Genomic DNA, 10,253 nt, shown 5'->3' on the forward strand with positions numbered 1-10,253 from the left:
CGGTTGCGTCGAGGTCGGTGGAGCAAAGAAGTTGAACAGGGCAGGAGCCCACGCCAGCTCTCCCTCTGTGGCGACGATGAAGTCTAGGCTCTCGAAGCGCACGTGTGCGCCCGGGACCCAGCTAATGCCGTGGCTAGCCATCCGTGGCCTGTTGTGGACGACGAGACGCGTAAAAGGCCCGGATGGCTATGCTCGGAGAACACAAGGATTTATACTGGTTCAAGCGGAACGTTCCTATGTCCAGTCTACTGCTGCTCGTATTACTGGCACTTGGTTCGTAGTAGGGGTTACAAACAGGTGAGAGAGGGAGAAGGTCCTAAGTCTTTGGTGAAAGGAGTGTGTCTGGTTGAGCTCTCTGTCTACTGTCGAGTGCCTAAGCCTTTAGCCGCTCAGACGTGTTAGACGCGTGGGAATCCCCCCCCGTGGGGTGCCATGTTTCCCCTTTTATAGACGAAGAGGAAGATGCATGTTACATTGGAGAGAGACGAGGAGAGGAAGGCTTCCGAGATTGCAATGTCTTTCATCTTTTTTACGTGGGTCCTGCCGACCCAGTAGATGACGACGGGGACGTCTCCATGTCGCGGCCCTGTTCGTCACTGGCGCCATACGCGAGCATCGTCAGCCGGTCGTGGCGCTTCATCCTGTCCCAGCAGACGGTATGGCTCGCTGATGCCTCCGCTGGAGGCCGTACGGAGCGTAGGTAGCACAACGCCGGCACACTCGATGCTGTTGGCGACGTGCGTCCTCAGACATGGCCCGTCGTGGCCGCGGGTCACGTCAAGACGTGCCTGCTCCCCTTCTGGCGTCAGAAGTTTAACCCTGGACTCGTATGTTTAGACCCGTAGTGGTTGGAGACGGTACGGACCTCCGTCGGGTGAGGCGAAGTCCGCGTCCTCGGGGTCGGGAGAGGCGGAGCTTGATCCGGAGTCCGCGCCCTCAGGGTCAGACGTGACGGGGCTCTCGCCCTCAGGGTCGGATGAGACGGAGCCCACGCCCTTAGGGTCGGGTGATCCGGATCCTGTATCCTTGAGGTCGGGCGAGACGGAGCCCGTGCCCTCAAGGCTGGACGAGACCAAGATACACTCTTAACCATCTGAGGGAGTTAGCGTTCGCGACCATTAACTTCCTTCTTCTGGGTATCCCTGATACTGATACCCGACATGCGGCGACGTGGTGGATTGGGACGGTTGGATGGCCGCACGGTGCCGTGAAGCCACGACGAACGAGTGCGGAGTTGGGGAGACGGGGAGACGAGCTTTGGTGAGGAGATTTAATTTTTTTTTTGGGTCCGCACGGACAGACGGACACTTGTATTAGCGATGTAGAATTCAAGCCCAACATACCCTGTTTCATGGCATGAGTCGGAGTGCATGACCCGCAAGGCCTACAACCCCAGGTCCTTCACGAATTCGCTCCAGCCCACAACTTCCTACAAGCCCAGCTCCCCAGCTTGTGAACAAAATCTCACCTGTTTCTAGAGGCCCATACGGCCTATGCGTTCTAGGTTTTCTGCGCTTCGCACCTCCCACAGGTCGTTTCTTCTCGACGCCGCCGCCAGGGAGACTATAAAACCAAAGGCCGCGCCAGCGCCAAGCCTGCCTCCTCATCGTCGCCTAGGGTTCCAAGCACCAGTCGCCGCCGCCGCCGCCGCCGCCGCTGCATCAGAGCCGACATCAAATTAACCCGCTCTTCCTTTTCTTTTCTCTGTTTGATTTGATTTGGATTGGTTTGAGTTGTTTGCATCGACATCGATCGCAGCGTTTCTGTTTCTCTCTTTGTTGGTAACGGGCGGGGGCACGAACACCTTCCGTGCGGCGCCGCGCTCGCAAGGAGGGGATAGATCGACGCGTCAAGAAATCCTTTCAGTTGCCATGCCTCCAGTAGGCAATATGATTGTTGCTTGACCACAGATTTGCGCGTTCCCCCTTTTGAATCATTTTTCTTTTCGTTTGTGATGGTTGCGATTTGCGATTCGAAGGATCTAGACTAGGTAGGATAGGTTGATGCACGGTGCTAACCCCGGGCTTGTCGGATTTCTACCCTTTGAAGAAGGAAGCCCCAATGCCTGTGCTAGATCCACCGTGTGCCATTCAGTGTTGCAGGCCCTGACGAATCTTGTGATTGGTCTGTGTCAAAGCAATGGATACAGATGTTCATAGCATCTCTTATCTCTGCGTGATTTCTCATCTCTGGACTTTTTGCTTTGCAGGTTCGTTTGATTGGTGGCAGTGATTTGACATTACCCGCGCTTCTGATCTTACCCGTGAAGCAAAGGGAAAAATAATGGTTGAATTTCTTAATATGAGCCGTCCTGAGATGTAGTCATCAGTCCCTTCATTTTTGCCGTTTGATATGCATCCGAATCATGTGATTGATCTGTCAGTGATGATACAACCATTCAGCTTAAAACGCCAGTTCTGCTTCTGAGAATTCATGACTGATAAAGCTGATTCGTATCTGAGCATCGATCACTAGCATGTCTTCGCACGTTCATACTCGCTATAGGATAAATTCATTCTCTCTGATCATAGTTTTTTTGTTTGCAAATCCCATTGGCCAGTGATGAAATCGCCCGATTGGTTTGAGGCTGCTGTCGTCTCCTAGTTCCTGCTTGTCAGGAAGAACCTACTTGGAGCCGCTGCACTCGCTTGATAACTCTGGGCAAATCTGAGGTCACTGATGTAATTTCTTCTGGTTTTGATTTCGTTGCTTGGTTAACAGTTGGATCTATCCAAAAAGTACTGCCGAGTTTAACTATCCTAGCGCAAGTGTTTCCTGAGTTGCGCGGAGGCTGAAAAAACTCGGACAGCGTGTGTTGTCATCAGCTTCGTCTCTGTTTATACTGTGAGATGGGAGTTAAATAACAGCACGAGATTCCATATTTTCTTGATTGATGAATACTTTCAAATATAATATCCTACAAATATTTGCAAATGTATCTTTATTTCGATGTAACAGAAATTTTACTCTTTCGCAAAACGACTCGTATACGTGAAAATGCAGGCAAGTTTCTCCAAGATTGAACGGGACTGGTTGCCCCTCACCAAGGTCGAACGGGACCGGTTTGTAACAGCGAAATAATAATGGATTCACCAAATTTACTTCATTTCAGAATTAAAACTAAAATTTGCGATAGAAATGCTGATACTAAAAGTCAGCAGATGGTTGAATCAGCCGCAGCATAGTGCAGCCGAACACATTTCTGCAGTTTCTACGCTTCCGAAGCACCTATCTCAACAGTTCCATAATCGTATAGAAAGAGGGCCTGTTGTGCCATAATCGGATAGGAAGTGTAGCTTCCGTGATAGTGGGGTCCACCGCTCACTGCTAGAGCCGAGAGCGGATTGGATTGGGAGCTGCCAAGAGCACTCGATCGCCTCCATCTCACCCCTTCATTCCAGATCCAACGACTCTATAGCTGTCAGCTAATTAGCTCAGTCTTAACTAGTTTTAGTCCACTGAATTATTCTCTGAACCACACCATTCACACGGAATTCTCACATATCCTGCTGAGCATACATGAAGCAACGATACATGGAAAAAATGCAGATATTTGATAAAGTAATTGACGTCTTCACATAGTCAACAATCAACAAATATAAAAAATATATTTTTTTTCAACAGTCACTGCTCCATTCACATAGTGCATAAGCACTAAACATATAGAATATTTTTGACATCCTGCAACGGCCACAAGTCATGGCTGATTTCAAATAGTCCACGGTCCTTGTTTCAGCTCTAAAAGTGACCTTGCCATCACATTTACTTGTGTGTCTTTTCCTCACATCAAAGCCTGTATGACCCCATATGCCACCCAAAACTGTCAAGCCTCATCTGGATTTTTGAATTTTAAACCAATTTTAGGTATCCCCTTCTGAACTTCTGTCATTGTCTTGTCAAATTCTGTAGCAAACCATAAAGTTCAATGCAATTTGAGAATGGCAAATGAATCTGTCCTTTCATCTATCTTCTGTCAAGCATATTCCAGTGTGCAATCCCAACCAAATACATAATACGTAATTTCTATCTAAGTAATTATAGCCACAGGATAAATAAAACAAGCAAAGCAACCCAGGTAGTGTTTAGTTCCCAAAATTTTGCAAAAAATTTCAAGATTCCCCGTCACATCGAATCTTTGGACACATGCATGAAGCATTAAATATAAATAAAAAATAAAACTAATTACACAATTTAGACGAAATTCACGAGACGAATCTTTTAAGCCTAATTAGATTATGATTGTACACTAATTGCCAAATAACAACGAAAATACTAGAGTATCATTTTCTAAAAAATTTCGCCAACTAAACGAGGCCCAGATGCAATCTTGGAGACGCACGAAGAGTTCACCTGGGCCGGTGCAGTTCTGAGCTCCAGTCTGTGTTGAGGATGTGGATGCGTGCAACGAGGACATGCGGGCTTGCGGCACGGCGATACCCAGGACGGCCGGCTCGGGTCTTGGGTCAGCAGGCGAGGCCACGCCCGGACGGCTGAAGCTGCAGTTCACGGCCAGCAGACGAGGCGGCGCGCGAGACAGCCACCGCGTCGCGCGGCCTGGCAGCGTGGACGCGGATGGCGTGCACCGCGGGACCGGCGGCCAAGCATGCGAAGCGGCGCGCGGGACGGCCAACGCGCGAGAGGAACTCCCGCGCAAAGCTGAGCGCTCCCGCCACCAGCATTCCGTAAAAAAATTCTATCTTTGGTGAAAAGGAGCACACAGCCCTAATTGCTTTAGAGTCGTTGGATCTGGAATGGAGGGGTGAGATGAGATGGAAAGTTACAAAGTCACTGAATCCTGATCCGGAGAAAATAACAGGCTCTGTTTGGAATTGAGGATTTTTTTTGTTTCTGTGTTTTCCATGGTAAAAAGAAGTGATTCTTTATGAAATTTATGTGTAATTCTTATAAAATTTCTGCGTTCTAAACAGATTTTTAAAATGATTGTGCAGGGTAATAACACTGGTTTAAGTATTTGGGTAGTTGGGCTAACCGATGAAACCTGCATTCCTATCTTCTTTACAAAATAAACTCACATTTCGCTTCTTGAATAGTCAAACATTTTAAAATTTTACCAAATATATAAAAAAGAATCATGGGATTGAACATGTAATATACATTTATAATACTCTCTCCGTTCCTTAATATAAGCCATATAGATTTCTAAAGAAAATTCCAAAATATAGGTACGTATCAGCTCCCATGCCGATTAGCTTGGAAACCTTCCCACCGTACATAGCACATGCCCCAACCAATCTCTTAGATTTAGGAAGCAATCTAATTGGGAGAGAGAAGATGGCCTGATTTTCTTTTTTTTCCTCGGTCTCACATTCTTCCCCAAGCCGTGCGTTAATATTGGTGCTAAAAACTATATGGCTTATATTAAGGAACGGAGGGAGTAAACCTTTTTGGAGAGGAGATGATGCGAAGATCTCTGGCCACTGGATTGAGGTGAAGCCTCTGCGAGATGATTATTAGCCATTGATTTAATAAAGCTGAAATGTATTAGCCCTTAATCAAGCTGAAATCTTAGTTACAAATTCTTTGGTGCGCAATTTAGAACATACTTAAGGATAATTTGGACTGTTCTTTATAGTGTTAGATTGATCTCCTGACCAATAAGCCCAACGGCCTATTGGGCCTTGGTCTCGCGCCCTGATCGGGGGCGCCCAACCCTACATGGTTGGTGGGCCCCCGTCGCACTGCGCTATATAAAGAGGTGGGGGCCGGCGGCTCAAAGCACGAGGTTCGCCGTGAGCCGCAAACCCCACCGACAAACCCTAATTCCGATCTAAGAGGGCACGCAGCCAGCGACGGGAAGCTCCGCTGATCCTCGCCGTCGTCACTGCTACGTCCGACCGCACTGCATCGACGTCCGTGCAACCTCTACTCCACCCGTCGCTGCCCGTGTGTTGCCTCCATCACCGAACCAGCGATGGCCAGCACAACCGCGACATCATCTGGAGGCTCAGGTTCATCACCAGCCCCTCTCTCCCCTATCTCCCTCTTGGTGTAGTGTTCTAGGTCTAAATGTGCATGTGTTTCATGGATCTATGAGTTAATCCGCCTAGATCTACCCTAGTCGATCCAAAGAAAGTTAACAATGGTACCAGAGCCTACTAGCACGTAGATCTAGAATGGGTACCGATTAGAAAAGGAAAAGTTGATTAGATCCAGTGTGGATCTAAGCAGAAAAGGGTCACCCGACGTTCGGTTGAACCCTAACTCGATCCGTCGGATCTGAGAAAAGATATGGTTCGGTTGAACCCTAACCCTAATGAGGTTAAAGAAGAAGAAGGGCTCAGTTTTCATGCAAAGATCGAACCCTAAAACCCGAAGGTGATTCGGGGAAAAGAAAACAGTGTCGTGACTAACCCTAACCCTAACCCTAATCGGGAAAATAGTGCAAAAATCCGAATCAAAGAAACCGAAAGGGGAAGAGGGTAGCATACCTCGCGTTTGCGCGGCACTGCAGTCACGCCGGGATCCGGCGCCCGCTCGGTGACTGACTGAGAAAGGAGAAGAACCGATTTCAAATCGGAAAAGCAAAACAAAACCCTAAAAGGAAGCCTACCTGGGCTTTTACCCACCGCCGGCGGCATCGCCACCGCGCGGAAAGGAGACCGCGGCGTCGCTCCAGAATGGCACGCGGGACAGAGCCGAGACGCACGCGCGGTCGCCGGCGGATGCGCTCAGGGCACCAACGCGAGGCCGCTCGACGGCGGCGCGCTCACCCAAAGGGGAGCGCGCGCACCGGCGAGGGGGCCCGCGGCGGCGCCATACTCTTTTTTCTCCGGCCGCCATGGACGGCTGACGCTGGTGCTCAGTCACTCGGATGCGGTGTGGAGAGAGAAGGGGAGGGAGAGAATGAACCTAGGGTTTCTGGAGGGGAGCGGCCGGGGCGTTTTTTTATCCGGCCGAAAAGCAAGGAGAGCCGTCGATCGGAGACGGACGGCCACGGGCGACTGGGCCAGCGCCGCAGCCCAGGCGGGATAGGGCACAAGGCCGAAATCCCGGCCCAGGCCCAGGTTGCGGCCTGGGCGCGAGGGAGAGAGCGCGCGCGGCTGGGCGCGGGGGTGCGCTGAGCGCGCGGATGGGCCGCGGCAGCTGGGCCGGTTTCGCTGGCGCGCGCGCGCGCGTGAGCAGGCCGTGGGCCGCGCGTGTGCTGGCTGGGCCGAAATGGTAAAATGAATAGAAAAGTCACAGTTTTTGTTTTTCTTATTTTCTAGAAAATAGTTTGATCAATTTGAATTGATTTTTTATGATAATTTTCTGTACAAAATTTATCCAACGATATTTTTTGTTCAGTAAATAGTAAATTTGCTTCTGGAAAATAGGAAAAAGATTATTAAATGCTAAAGTTTCCGCTGCGTATTTAAAGATGTAATTTTCATTATTAAATTCGAACCAACGGGAGAATTTAATTTTGAAAATGGATATGTTTTAAATTGATTATAATATTATTGTTATTCTGACCAACGTTGATTAATGGCAATATTATAATGTTTTTGTTATACATTAATTCTATTTCTGCCCAACGGTGATGTAGAATTAGTGTAGAAAATAATTGTATGTTTTAATTTTGACCAACGTTAAACTAAGGCATGCAATTATTGTTGTTATTTCTGTTCTCACCCTATTTGAATTATGTTTTCAGGAGGATACAACTTGATGAGTTGTATCAAAGAGATCCCCACTCTAAAAGGTGATAACTATATTGAGTGGAAGAAAAAGATAGACCTGGCCTTTATCCTCGCTGAGGTGGACTGGGTTGTCACCACACCGTGCCCCAAAGAATCTGTGGCACCGGTGAGGGAGACAGATGAGACTGATACTACATGGCAGAACAGAGAGCGGGATTTTGCTCCCGTAAAGATGTCCTATGACCTTGAGCATAGGAAATAGGTCACTGCCAACAAGAAGTGTCTGGCAGTGATAAAGAACACGATTGAGCCTGCTATTGTGGGCTCAATTCCAGACTATGACACGGTCACAGAGTACCTAGACAGAATAAAGAGTCAGTTCACTGGCTCTTCAAAGACATATGCAACCCAGCTGATCAAGCAGCTGGTTACAGAAATGTACTCTGGTGGCGGCAGTGGCATTAGAGAGCACATACTGAGAATGAGCAATCTGGCATCTAAGCTCAAACCAATGGATTTGGCACTCAAGGATGAGTTTCTTATTTATTTGATTTTTGCTTCTTTGCCCAAAGAATTTGACACATTTGTTGTTAATTACAACATACAGCCTGAAAAATGGGATTTAGAAAAGCTCATTGCCATGTGTGTGCAGGAGGAGGAAAGAATAAAAGTTTCACAAGGTGGTTCTGTCAACTACCTAAAAGATAAGAAAAAGAACTATAATAACAGCTCTTCCTCCAAATCATCTGGAAAAGGTCCCATGCAACAGTCTCAGAACCAGCAATTCCTAGTGGCTAAAGACCAGTGTCTCTACTGCAAGAAGACGGGACATTATAAAAAGAATTGTCCTGATTTCTTAAAGATGATAATGAAGAATAAAGGTGAGAACATTATTACGTTCGTAAATGAATCCTTGTATGTAAAGTTTTCAAAATCTACTTGGTGGATTGATTCAGGTGCAACTATTCATGTTGCTAATTCATTACAGGGATTCCGTTCGATGAGAACTTTGCAAAGAAGCGAAAGTTTCATTAAAGTCGCAAATGGAGAACAAGCAGATGTTGAGGCCGTTGGTGATCTTCCGTTAGAGCTTGCTGATGGCTTCATAATTATTCTTAGAGATGTTCTTTATGTACCTTCTTTGCAAAGAAATTTGATTAGTGTATCAAAGTTGGACCATGATGGTTATGATTGCCATTTTGGAAATGGCAAATGTCAGATATTGTTTAATAATAAATGTATTGGTCTTGCCTTCCGACAAGACGAGCTTTATTTGTTATCACTTCGTGAAAATGTTAATTCCGTATGTGATGTGAATGAAAATGTATCCTCATCGAACAATGGAAACAGAAAACGAAAGAGAGCTCAAGATGCATTGTCGAAATTATGGCACTGTCGTTTAGGCCATATTTCGAGGGGGAGAATAGAAAGACTAGTTAAGAATGATATTCTTCCTCCATTAGAGCTCTCGGAGTTAGAACAATGTAGAGATTGCATAAAAGGAAAGTATGTAAAGAAAATTAAGAAAGATGTCAAACGAAGCGCAGGAATTCTACAGATTATTCACACAGACATATGTGGTCCTTTTCCTGTGAAAAGTGTGGATGGTTATGATTCATTCATAACATTCACTGACGATTACTCTCGGTTTGGCTACATTTATCCAATTAAAGAAAGAACAGAAGCGTTGGATAAATTTAAAATATTTAAAGTAGAAGTTGAAAATCAGCATGATTTAAAGATCAAGATAGTCAGGTCTGACCGTGGAGGAGAGTACTACGGTCGGCATACCCCATATGGACAAGTTCCTGGACCTTTTACAAGGTTCTTACAGGAGAATGGTATAGTCGTCCAGTATTCAACACCGGGCGAACCTCAGCAGAATGGAGTAGCTGAAAGGCGTAACCGTACCCTGATGGATATGGTGCGTAGTATGATAAGTTACTCCACTTTACCCACGAGTTTGTGGATGGAGGCGTTAAAAATCGCCATTCATATTCTCAATAGAGTACCAAGTAAGTCGGTGCCCAAAACACCGTATGAATTATGGACAGGAAGAGTACCCTCACTTAACCACTTGCGTGTGTGGAGGAGCCTTGCTGAGGCTAAAGTTTTTAACCTAAACATTGGGAAGCTAGATCCCAAAACAGTGAGTTGCCATTTCATTGGCTACCCAGAAAAGTCAAAAGGTTTTCGTTTCTACTGTCCTAACAGACATACAAAGTTTGTGGAAACGAGACACGCTGTCTTCCTAGAGGATGAAATGATAAGGGGGAGCATGGTAGCTCGAGAAATTGACCTTGAAGAGAAGCGGATGTTTGCACCCACTCCGATCATTTATGAGCCATTTTTCTCACTACCTGCTGTTGCTGCACCAACAGTACAAGACACTGTGGTGCCAGCACCTGTTGTTATCCCGCCTGTGGCAACAATGAATGATGATGAGGAACCTGTGCCTCAGGATCCTATAGAACCTATTGCCACACATGAGGGGGAGCAGCAACAGCCTCAAACAGAAAATGTGCCGATTGAGGAGGCCCCTAGAAGGTCTCAAAGAGTTAGAAAATCAGCTATTCCTGCTGATTATGAAGTGTACAACACTAAAGAATTTCA

At 46.7% G+C, this 10,253-nt stretch overlaps 2 long non-coding RNA genes and 6 other non-coding genes across 8 annotated transcripts; all 8 read left to right on the forward strand.

Annotated features, from left to right (window-relative positions):
• Nucleotides 1–1,573: 1,573 nt before the first annotated feature.
• Nucleotides 1,574–2,864, forward strand: LOC136529492 (uncharacterized). Its single transcript, XR_010777339.1, has 2 exons — nucleotides 1,574–2,124; nucleotides 2,210–2,864. It is a non-coding gene; the product is annotated as an uncharacterized lncRNA (long non-coding RNA).
• LOC136530215 (small nucleolar RNA snoR111) lies at nucleotides 1,782–1,910 on the forward strand. Its single transcript, XR_010777700.1, has one exon. It is a non-coding gene; the product is annotated as a small nucleolar RNA snoR111 (small nucleolar RNA).
• LOC136530231 (small nucleolar RNA snoR134) lies at nucleotides 2,004–2,151 on the forward strand. The gene has a single exon (XR_010777715.1). It is a non-coding gene; the product is annotated as a small nucleolar RNA snoR134 (small nucleolar RNA).
• Nucleotides 2,224–2,309, forward strand: LOC136530224 (small nucleolar RNA U36a). The gene has a single exon (XR_010777708.1). It is a non-coding gene; the product is annotated as a small nucleolar RNA U36a (small nucleolar RNA).
• Nucleotides 2,375–2,469, forward strand: LOC136530077 (small nucleolar RNA Z223). The gene has a single exon (XR_010777584.1). It is a non-coding gene; the product is annotated as a small nucleolar RNA Z223 (small nucleolar RNA).
• Nucleotides 2,556–2,674, forward strand: LOC136530108 (small nucleolar RNA Z278). Its single transcript, XR_010777609.1, has one exon. It is a non-coding gene; the product is annotated as a small nucleolar RNA Z278 (small nucleolar RNA).
• LOC136530200 (small nucleolar RNA snoR97) lies at nucleotides 2,771–2,877 on the forward strand. The gene has a single exon (XR_010777686.1). It is a non-coding gene; the product is annotated as a small nucleolar RNA snoR97 (small nucleolar RNA).
• Nucleotides 2,878–8,429: 5,552 nt separating this feature from the next.
• LOC136526920 (uncharacterized) lies at nucleotides 8,430–8,919 on the forward strand. The gene is made up of 2 exons (XR_010776634.1): nucleotides 8,430–8,521; nucleotides 8,629–8,919. It is a non-coding gene; the product is annotated as an uncharacterized lncRNA (long non-coding RNA).
• Nucleotides 8,920–10,253: the final 1,334 nt, after the last annotated feature.

This window comes from Miscanthus floridulus, chromosome 19 (assembly GCF_019320115.1).
Source record: "Miscanthus floridulus cultivar M001 chromosome 19, ASM1932011v1, whole genome shotgun sequence".
NCBI lineage: Eukaryota > Viridiplantae > Streptophyta > Magnoliopsida > Poales > Poaceae > Miscanthus > Miscanthus floridulus.